Here is a 12,379-nt window from a genome sequence, read left to right as displayed (position 1 = left end):
ACATAACACAAAGATTTGCCAGTGGGAAAAAACCTTTCGGTAAAACAACCCCACCCCTCCAGAACTTTCACAATGTATTATCTTCAACACAAGGTTACAATACACTTGCAATGCAAGTTCAACAATGACAATAGAAGACTCCAATAGCACCTTCCTCTCTCTTTCATTTACAACATGCAATACTGCCTTTTATGAACATCTTAAGACCCAAAAAAATGCCCACAAAGGAGTTGGGTGTTTTTCATGGCTCAACCACCAAGAACCATGCACAATGCCACATGTACATGCAATACCAAGAAAAGGGCATCCATCCCTTGAATAGGCAATGAAAGCTTGTCATAGAGTCCACCAAAAATAGCGGTCACAAGAGAAGTGTAAGGGAATCCGTCATACCAACCTATTTTTGGCATATTCTCTTACACACACCAACCACTCATTCTTGGTTGCCCAATTAGGCCCCATGTCCTAAGATGCTCTTACACCTATCATAGCTCATTTCTTAAATAGTTCTTACGTGTCATAGGAATCCATAATAACCATTTCAGCCATGATCTCCTTCACACACTTCAAGATGTCGCCACATGTAAGTGATCAACATGCCAACTACAAATGTACACTCATATTTACATATTGTTTGCAAAAATACATTTTACAAAACAAATAATAAGAATAGGAATTATCCAAGGTTGAGACACCTTATTCATAACATTCTCCCACTTGTCAAACACCTTGTAAGAGCAACAAGAACATAATAGGAACTAACCGCTATAGGCCAAAAGGCCCATAGAATTTGAACACCATCTAAACTTCTCTGTGCCCACTGGTTTCGTTAATGCATCTGCAACATTCTTCATAGTATCTACCTTCTCCAAATTTACCTTTCCATCTTCCACCATATCTCTCACAAATTGAAAGTGCACATCAATGTGCTTCGTTCTGGCATGGAAAGTTGGATTCTTTGCAAGTCAAATAGCGCTCTGACTACCACACCAAATAGTAATCTATTCTGCATCAACACCAACATCAAAACACAATCTCTTAAGCCAAATGGTTTCCTTACAAGCATGAGTAGTAGCCATGTACTTAGCTTTTGTAGTGGATAAAGCAACCACAGGTTGTCACTTGCTCATCCAATTGATGGCACCACCAAACATAGTGAACACATAAGCACTAATGGATCTCCTACGGTCAATATCACCTACCCAATCTGAATCCACAAACCCATGAATACAAATTGAATGTGGAGATCCAAAAGAGTTACCATGATAACATATGGAGTAATTTGATGTACCCTCAAATATCTAAATACTCACTTAACTACATCCCAATGTAACCGTCCAGGATTAGCCATAAACTGACTCAGGACTCCCACTGCTTGGGCAATGCCTGGCCTAGTACAGACCATAGCATACATAAGACTACCAACTGCACTAGGGTAAGGTACTCTACTCATGTCCTCCATCTCACTAGGAGATTTTGGACAATCATCTACAGATAACTTTGTTCCCACAGGAATAAAATCACATAGTGGTCTACAATCTGCCATGCTAAACCTGTCCAACACAGACTTCACATACTTACTCTGACTCAACCAAAATTTTCTGTTAGATCTATCTCTATTGATTTCCATACCCAAGATGTACCTAGCTGCCCTAAGATCTTTCATCTCAAACTGTGCTGACAACTGAGATTTAAAATAAAAAATCATACCCTTACCCTTCCCAAACATCAACATATAATGAAACAATAAGGCGGCGATCATTTTCAACTCTGAAATAAACACAATGATCTGATTTCGATCTTACAAAGCCAATTGACAACACAAAGGCATCAAACTTAAGGTACCACATCCTAGTATATTGCTTCAAACCATATAGAGATTTCTTTAATCTACAAACTAAGGATTCTTTACCTTTAACAATGTAGTGCTTAGGCTGTGACATATAAATCTCTTCCTCCAAATCACCATGAAGGAAAGTTATCTTCACATCCATCTGTTCTATCTCTAAATCATGTGATGCAGCAAGAGATAATAGAAATATAATGGATGTCAACTTTGCAATAGGAGAGAGTATTTCACCATAATCTATTTCCTCTACCTATAAATACCCCTTTGCAACCAATCTAGCTTTGTACCTTTCAACACTGCTATCTGCACATAATTTCTTCTTGAACACCCATTTACAACCAATAGATTTTCTCCCTTTAGGCAAAGGTACAAGGTCCCAAGTTTTTTTTTTTCTATAATGAAGCCATCTCATCATCCATAGCCTCAATCTAGGAATCCGCATCTTCCATGCCCAGAGCCTCTTTCACAGATCTAGGCTCATCAGTGTTAGTAATCAAAGCAAAGGCACAACTAGAATCTAACATAGAATAACCAAACCTTTCTGGTTGCTTTCTTTCTCTCATGGATCTCCTCAAGGGCTGAGGTTGAGGTTGTTCTTCCTCTTCTTTTGAACTATCAGAGCTGCTAGAGCTCTCCTCATCATCAGACGCAACATGGTCTCTCTGTTCAGTCTTCTCAGGGGTAGGAGGCAACTGAACAACATCTTTTTCCTTTTCTTTTTCATCTAGTTGTAGCACAATAGGATAAGATGTTAGCTCTCTAAAAATAACATTTCTACTATACAACACCTTACTAGTCATAGGATCCCAAAGCTTGTATCCTTTCACATCAGCACTTACCCAATGAAAATACATTTAACAACTTTATTTTCCAACTTAGATATTTTCTCCTTTGGAACATGTGCATAAGCTTCAAAAACAAATTCACGATGATGTCTAATTGAAGGCTTCTTACCAAACCACACCTCCATGGGTGTCTTACCAACAAGGGCTGATGTAGGAGATCTGTTAACTAGATAGCAAGCAGTGGCCACAGCTTCGGCCTAAAACCTTTGTTCTAAACCAGCTCCACTAAGCATACTCCTAGCCTTCTCCATCAGTGTCCTGTTCACTCTCTCTACAACTCCATTTTGCTATGGGGTATAAGGAGTTGTCTTATGCCTCTCGATACCTTGTTCTTTACAGAACTGTTCAAACTCTGCTGAGAAAAACTCACCACCATTGTTAGTTCTCACACACTTAATCTTCTTACTAGTCTGATTATCTACAAGGGCTTTAAATTCCTTGAATCGACTAAAGACTTGTGTCTTAATTTTAAGGAAATAAATCCATGTCCTTCTACTATAATCATCTATGAAAGAGACACAAAATACAGACTTGGAGATTGAAGAAACTTTTACAAGACCAAATACATCAGAATGAATGAGATCCAAAACATTAGAAGATTTGTGAGAACTAGAGTAAAACTAAACACAATTTTGTTTACCATAGACATAGTGTTCACAGAAGTCAAACTCAAGATTGCAATCATTTAACCCCTCAACGAGATTTTTATTTTTCAGGGTTCTGAGACCCTTTTCACCAATGTGACCAAATCTCAAATGCCACAACATTGTCTTTTCTATAGGAAGCTTACCTTCCAAAGTGTTTGCATTGCCATTGGAACCAATAACCATAGTATTCTTCACTGCTCATTTAGATGGTGAGGATGAAGAACTATTACATAGAGGAATACATCCATCTAGCTGAAATAAGGTACCTCTCCTAGTACCCCTTGCAAGCGCTATCGATCCTCTCATCATCTTGCATCCTTCTTTTGAAAAAACAACTTGCACACCTACATCATTCAACATACTTACATATAATAGGTTTCATGCCAAACCTGGAATGTGCATAATTCCATTGATTCCCTTTACTCGTCCATTAGGAAATTTGATAGTGACCCTTCCGTGTCCAACTATCTTTAGGTGAGAATCATCACCCAAGTACACCTTTCCACCATCAAACTCTTCATATTTTGAGAACCAATTTCAATGAGAGGTCATGTGAAAAGATGCACCCAAGTCAACCAACCACACATCATCAGATGCATGCACTGCCAAAACTATGATGAATACATTGCCATCTTCTTGAGATCTTTCTGAAGCTGAATCTGAACCTTTCTTCTTCTTCTTTGGCTCTTTGCAATCTTTATAAAAGTGCCCAGATTTATCACAGTTCCAACATTTTTCCTTGGACTTATTGGAAGTCTTTGACTTCCCACAAGATTTGGATCTACCCTTATTGTCAGACTTATTGTCATTTTTCTTCTCTCTTTCCGTGGATCTCCCACAAATAGCAAGATCTTCTTTTTTTGAAATGGAAGCCTTTCTCCACATCTCCTTTGATAGTAGGGAAGACACCACATCATCCATTTTGAAAGTGACTAACATGCTTCTGAGAGCCATCACAAGATGGTCCCATGAATCTAGTAAAGAACACAAAAGTGTGTAGCAACAATCCTCCTCTTCTAACTTGACACGAACTAATGTCAACTGTGTAGCCAATAGATTAAATGCATTTAAATGATCCGTTAAGGATCCACCTTCCTCCATTCACAGAGAGTACAAATTCTTCCTCAGGAACAACTTGTTCAACAAAGATTTGGCCTGATACACAACCCCAAGTCTTTCCCACAAACTATATGCAATTTTCTCATCTAGAACATTCAGAAGGACTACATCGATTAAACAAAGTCTCATGAGACCCTTAGCTTTACGATCTTTGATATCCTAATCTACTTGAGTTATAGTTTCTTGTCTTGTAGCATTTGAAGTCACTTCCCATAGGTCACGATCTTCCAACATGTCTTCTATCTTGAGTTTCCACAACTCGAAATTAGTGCCATTAAATTTCTCCACCTCCATTCTTCCATATGATGAACTTGCCATCTCAATCTGCAAATAAGATTCAGGATGCTTTGCATAGGACTCCCACTAAACTTGAGATTAGCTCAAAAAACCCTACCCAACAACTAGGATCAAAAGTTGATCAAGCTCTGATACCACTTGTAAGGAAACTCAAGTGCGGAAACAGCTTCCTACACTAATCTCTTAAGGAAAGTATGGTGCAAATCCTATTAAAATCTTCCACACTTACAGATTCAATATCATGTAAACAACAATATTGCAGCCAACCATGCATATAGAAAATAGACAGAGAAAGAAACACATAACACAAAGATTCGCCAGTGGGGAAAAACCTTTCAGTTTAACAACCCCACCCCTCCAAAACCTGCACAATGTATTATCTTTGACACAAGGTTACAATACACTTGCAATGCAAGTTCAACAATGACAACAGAAGACTCCAGCAGCACCTCAGTACCTGCACACTCTCCTCTTCCTCTCTCTTGCATTTACAACATGCAATACTACCTTTTATGAACATCTTAAGACCCAACAAAATGCCCACAAAGGAGATGGGCATTTTTCATGGCTCAACCACCAAGAACCATGCATAATGCCACATGTACATGCAATACCAAGAAAAGGGCATCCATCCCTTGAATAGCCAATGACAGCTTGTCATAGAATTTGCCAAAAATAGCGATCAAAAGAGAAGTGTAAGGGAATCCATCATACCAACCTATTTTTGGCATATTCTCTTACACACACCAACCACTCATTCTTGGTCACCCAAATAGACCCCATGTCCTAAGATGCTCTTGCACCTGTCATAGCTCATTCCATAAATAGCTCTTACACGTGATAGGAATCTGTCATAACCATTTCAGCCATGATCTCCTTCACACACTTCAAGATGCCGACAGATGTAAGTGATCAACATGCCAACTAGACAGTTACACTCACATTTACATATTATTTTCAAAAATACATTTTACAAAACAAATAATAAGAATAGGAATTATCCAAGGTTGAGACACCTTATTCTTAACAGCTCTCCAATAAGATTTTATAATCTTGACTCTTTGATACCCATTGTTTAGAGAGACAAAAGGATTTTTACCAAAAAAGGGGTCAATGTATATATTATATCACTTCCCTTTGAATTGATTAGGTACAACTCCCTATGATTTGCAATGATATGCAATGAATATGTTTTTATGAGATCAAAAGTTTTAACATTATAAGCTCCTAACCTGACAGTAGTAAAGGATAACCAAATTGATTGTATGCACGAACAATTCAGGCAAGACAAATTTGAATAACCTATCACACTCAATGGAATGACTGTAATAGATGATCTTGAGATTTTCTGACTCTTCTATTCTAAATGCGGTGTTAACCATCTAAATGGAAAGAAGAATGGAAGAAGAAATGTACATGAGGGAAAATGGAATTTCTTTGACTACCAAAGTTGAATGAAATGGAATTCAAAAAGCTACTAATAGATTCATACACATCTATCCTTCAATTCCCAATGAAACTATTGAACATGATATGAAATGAAGAAGAGAGGAAGAAAAATCATATATGAAGAAAGTAAATGGAATCACTTCTACTGCAAATATCAAAATGAAATATAATCCAACTAATTATCATAGGATCACATATAATTGTCCTTCAACTCTTAATGCAAAACTAATCCATGCATGGGCAACAAAACATGACAAAAAAATAGGGTAAATGGAATTACATACCAATTCACCATCAAGTTTGCTAACCTTTGTATTGTCAAATGAGATTACATTTATAGTTCTCTATCATTTCTTAATTCTGGCAGAGCAATAGTTATATAATAGAAAAGAAAATGAGAATAAAATATGAAATTATCTAATCTTCTTTGTGGTATGAGCACATGGTATCTCTTCTATTGATGATTTTGAATCTGTGATATTCCTAAAAATACTCTATGACCTTTCATGTTCATGAAAATTCACAAATCCTATAGAAACCTTCAATTCTTCATATTCTGCTACTTGGTGCCAATTCAATATAAATCATATTATAATGGTCACCTAAGCTTTGAATTTCCAACATTGATTTCAAATTAGCGGTCAAGATCAAATTATTATAAACCGTCTGTGTAACTTCCTCCTCGGGTCCCTCTGTGTATACGTGTTTTTCCATTGTTATGTCATTATGATTATTTTCCTTGTAACTTTACATAGCGAGATGACAATAGATGTAGATCTTTTTTTGATCTGATAGTGGTAATAAAATGATATTAAATCTCTTTGTTTCATGGTGCAGGTCCACTTCCAACTAGGTGTGTTGTGGTAGATAGATGGTAGTAATTCATTGCTTGGAAGATTTGACATTGACCTAGTTTTGGTTCATGAAATTTGATGGCCCATAGGACATGTGTCCTTCTATCACTTTGTCATGATGATTAAAACATGTGTTGGAAATTTGTTCAGTGCTCCCCTTAGGATTCGTGACAAGGGCTTAACCACCTCCTGTATGCTATAAGTTGAGTGGTTGTATTGGGTATTGACATATCGCTCTTTTGGTGCAATGACAACCCCACTCTAACAAGTGGTATCAGAGTTTTGTCATAGGTTTGAATCCTCAAACTGTCAGGTAGTGCTAAGGGGGAGATTGTTGGAAATTTGTTCAGTGCTCCCCTCGAGATTTGTGACAAGGGCTTAACCACCTCATGTGTACTATAAGTTGAGTGGTTGTATTAGGAATTGACATATTAGTCTTTTGGTGTAAAGACAACCCCACTCTAACAACATGTTCATCTTTTCATAATGATATAACAATGACCATAGATGTTCTTTTGATCTGATGGTGGTGAAAAGGATTGTAACCTCCTTGTTTAATTTCTGGTGCAGGTCCACCTTCCAATTATATACTTTATGGAAAGCATGTGGCAATAATTTATTGACTGGAGAGTCTGATGCCAGCCTGTCTGTACCCTGTGGAATATAATGGGCCCATTGAGACATGTGTTGATCTATCATTATGTCGCTATGAATATTGATCAAACAACTTTTAATAGTGACATAATGATGATCATGGATCTTGTAAGATTTGATGGCTAAAGGCATTCAACTTTCATTTAATATTTGAATGGAATCCAATCTGACAGGTAAGCATTTGGACTTTTCAACTGGCCAATAGCATGCATTCTTTAGTTCAATTTACTTTTCAAATTTGCAATGTATACATGCAGAATAAATATTAACCATTGATTTCATTTCAAAAATAGTCATAACACCTTTGACATGGTTCTTTCACCATTTCTACATTTTTGAGTGCTCACTTTGTATTGAATTCAACTTATCTTGCTTCTAACTTATTCTGAGGATCTGCATATCAATCTTTTAGTCTCAATCTTCAATGTTCTATGCTGTATTTTCTCTGTATATGCCCATGATCTCTTTTAAATGAACCCTTCCTTTAGATATAGACCTTTGACCATGAAGTTATAATATCTAAGAGATTTTAAATGTTTTCATGAAGAACTACTTCTCAACATGAATCTTTGTCTTCGACATGATCAGGAACAAGGAAATATGAATTAGCAGAATATCCATACCTTCTGCTCATCAGGATAATGCACAAAAAACCCTCCAAACCCTAATCACCTAGTTTTGGACTGATGCATTGCTCATATGATTCTTGCATTAGGTTGACTCAAAAGAATGATAAGAAGAAAGATCATCCTATAGGAAATCTAGACTCAGACTCAAGACATTGACACTTGACTTGACTCAAAACTCTAGAGAAAAAGATATGAACCAAGACTTGGGCAACATGCCCCCAAGATGGGGTTAAGAGGAAACACCCCTTATAAGGTCCTAGAGTAGTGCCCTAGGTGTGCTCTCTATCACAGTATAGGGTGGGGTCAAGGGGTAACACCCCCATGAGGGTTTTCGAAGAAAAAAATGACTCACTTTTGTAAAATGTGTCAACTATTATTTGTCTATTGGATGACTTATTCTAGCCCTAATTTTGTATGCAACAAAAGCTTTTATAAAATGGCTTAGGGTTATGGATTTCATAAGTTATGTTGATAGTGTAGCTTCTTGTAGCCGTATTGAGCTATAAGGGATGAAAGATTGTAATTACTGAATAATTCTAATATGGACTTTTTTTTGGTAGACATCGCATAGGGATTGGGTGAACCACATTAAATCCTTGTATCTTGTGTTCTCTTCTATGTGATCTATTAATTTTTGATATTTCTTATTTGCATGTAATTTTTATTTATGTTCGTGGCTAATCCTAACAAGATCTTGTAGAGAAAATGCTTACAAAGGATCCTTGGATCTTGAAAGCCTTGAGTGCTTGATGAAAAAATACTTCCTCAAATTCTTTATAGCTTAAGTGCTTGTACTTGTTCATTCATATGATCATGAGTTGTCCTTAAATCTAAAAATGAGTTTCCTAGGCTTGCTTTAATTGGGAGCAAAAAACAAGAAATAAAATTGGGTTACTCGATTTCCAAATTTTCAACTTCGATTCTAAAATGGACTCATAACCTATAGTCTCAAGGAAGTATGCTGATATGAGATGACCTATTCTAGAGTTGGCCAAAAAGGAGCTAGCCCAAGGTCTCGAAAACTACCTAGATGAAAATTGAAGAAGGGAGATAGAATAGGAGAAATAATTGATTGAGCATTAATCCATCCATGGTCCATAAGGTCACTAAAGGAGGAGAGCGAAATGATCTTAAATAACAAGTGCTTCCATTTTAACATGGTACACATTGGTAATAGAAGATTGATAGTAAAATAAAAGTATTGTCGACACCTACCAAATGAATTTTCAAATTATGAAAAATGAATTAGGCCTTATAGAATTTGAACATTTCCATATTTGAATTTCAAGTTTAGAATTTTTCTTGCACATAACACATTGGATTGTAAAGGGTTGTGATGTATATTTTTGAATATTAAATTTGAACTTAATATGGTATATGATCAAATTACTTTCAATTGAATGTGTCATTTATCCTAGAATTAGAGATAGATTATGAATTTAGATGCTTTAGTGAGAATTTTTTCATTACAAGTTTTGATTTCCTCACACTACCACCTTTTGAGTTGAAATGTAATATAAAATGAAAAGTTATAACAAATGATAATATTTGTAAGGTGAAATGGGAGGTTGAGCTCAAAGGATAAGCTTTAGTTTGAAGCTCAAGAAAACATGATAAGGATCTTGGTGTTTTAGATTCGAGGATGATTTCAACATCAAGGACATCATAAAGATCATGAGTATCATTACACTACAAGTTTCTCAACAAGGAAACAAGGTGTTTCCAAGTTTAAAATCAAGATGCAAATTTAAAATCAAGTTCACAATCAAATATAATTCAACAAAAAAGTCATGCAACATCAAGATCAAGTTTATCAATGAAGGAAATCATAAAAAAATGAATTTCATTTGGGAATTCAAGTTGAATATAAAGTTTAACTACATGAAACACTTCACATATAAAAGTGTAAAGTCAAGGTTATGATGTCAAGATGGCTTCAATATTTTAAGTACAAACAAGTTCAAAGTCGATATGATGATAAAAAAGGTTTCAAGGTCATGAAAACTTCATGAAGATGAAGCAATTTGGGAATGAGTCATTACAATCAACCCAAATATGAAAAATGTTGAGTATCAAGATCTATTGATGAAGTATACAAGGTAAACAATCTAAGGTGACACTCATTCATCTTCAACCAATTAGAAACTTCTAGTTCCGCATGGACAAAATCAACAAAATAGATCATGTCAAGTGTACATATTGACTCGACCTAATATTGTTACATAACAATTTTTCTCATTAGTTCTCAAAAGTGATGTAATTTTTTCATTGACCCACAAGGTGGTGCTTTTTATGTAATTGAACAAGCATTTAATTCTTTTGCGTAGAAGTCGCATTGGGGATTTGTTGGCTTAATCCCAATCCTTGACCTTGGATCAATCTAGGTCCTTCAGAATTACTATAAAAGGCAAGGCTTTATCATTTGTAAACTGGTTCTTTTGTTAAATTGTTGCTAATATACTACCATACTTTCTTTATATCCATTATTTTCTTTGCATGGAAAATACTTATGAAATTTTGCAGTATTGCATGGTTTCCTACATTCTTTAGTTAGATTTTCTTAAGTTGAAATAAAATTTAGAATAGTTGGATATATTATATGATAAAAGATTTTTTTGTTCTTGAATAGATGGTGAAACAAGTGTCCATACATTTTTTTGGTTGTTGATTGCAAACAACAATGAAAATTTAGTTTGGACTTAATTGTAGGAACTTCATTTTAGTTACTTAATGATCATTTTGTAGATGCTTAAAATTGTCCCAAATGCTATATTAATTCATTTAATATTTCCTTTGACATTATAATTAATTAATTATATTTGTCATATTCTTCTACTTATTTAATTAAATAGGTTAATTTTCCTAATGTGTTTAAATTTAATTTAAATACATCCCCTCTAATGTATTAAATTTATTTAATACATTGTGCTCCATAAATCACCTTTTAAATAAATTCTAATTTATTTAATTACCCCCACTTTATTAAATTATATAATCCTATTATTAAGTTAAATCTTATTTAATTTAATCGTAATCCCACCTAAAACCTAGTCTACACCCATCACTCTCATCCTTCTAAGCCTACCCACTGCTTAATCCCACTTAACTAATCCTAAACATCTTTCTAAACATCATTTAGCTCCTAAGTATTTGCTCACACACGTGTGAGAAACTCAAGATCCAAGAAAGCTTCTAATTTATTATTTTATTCAAAAAGCCTTAGACTCTTACACACTTGTACCCCTTTCCTTTCTCCAAGGTTTCTCACACGTGTGAGAAAACCTTGAGTCATCACTTTCACCAAAAAGGCTTATGTTGACCTTTGCATGGCTTGTCTTCTTAGCCCATGTGTCTCCCTTGTGGCACCTATGTGGATGCCACATAGATGCCACCTCCCCAAGGTCTCTCTCAAACCTATAAATAGAGCCCTTGTCTCAAGCATTTGACATCTCCCTCATTTGCATTGTTATCATGTTAGTTTAGTTTTAGAGATTTTAGAGTTTTATGCTTAGAGCTAACCCTTGGTAGTTGTTTGCATTCTAGATCTTAGTATTGCATTATCATTCTAGATTTACATTATTAGTTTGATTACTTGCATCGACATTCATATTCCTTTGAATTCTTTCAAGCATGGTTGTTTCCATAGCCATTACTTTTAAGTTTTCTCCATTCATCTTAGCATAGTTTCATATCCTTTAATGTCATTTATCAATCATGGGATTCATTCAATAGTTGTTTTTGGGAGAGCACATCCATATCCCTCCAACTTAAGCACACCAACAAGGCCTCTTATGGGCACCCTTGTTGAGCTGCTTTGAGGTTGCATGAGGATCTTTCTTTTCAGTTGTATTATGTTGTAAAACTCAAGCATAAGATTAGTTGTATTTTTTTTTTATTTGAATCCTTGATAAACACATGTACAACTAACATTTTATTGTTTATGCATGCTCCTAATAGGTTAGGTTTTCATGTATACACATTTATTTGCATTTCTTATGGTTTTTATGAGCAATGATAGTTCAAACATCATAATTGC

General features: G+C 35.3%; 1 pseudogene; it reads right to left on the bottom strand.

Annotated features, from left to right (window-relative positions):
* The window catches only part of LOC149530732 (serine/threonine-protein kinase Aurora-2-like), a 63,841-nt pseudogene extending 56,921 nt beyond the window's left edge, over positions 1-6,920 (bottom strand).
* Between the last annotated feature and the right edge of the window lie 5,459 nt (positions 6,921-12,379).

This window comes from Cupressus sempervirens, chromosome 11 (genome assembly GCF_028749045.1).
Source record: "Cupressus sempervirens isolate cs-2001-9-10 chromosome 11, ASM2874904v1, whole genome shotgun sequence".
Taxonomy (NCBI): Eukaryota; Viridiplantae; Streptophyta; class Pinopsida; order Cupressales; family Cupressaceae; genus Cupressus; species Cupressus sempervirens.
The sequence above is the reverse complement of the archived record's forward strand: the minus strand, read 5'-3'. Positions and strand labels throughout refer to the sequence as shown.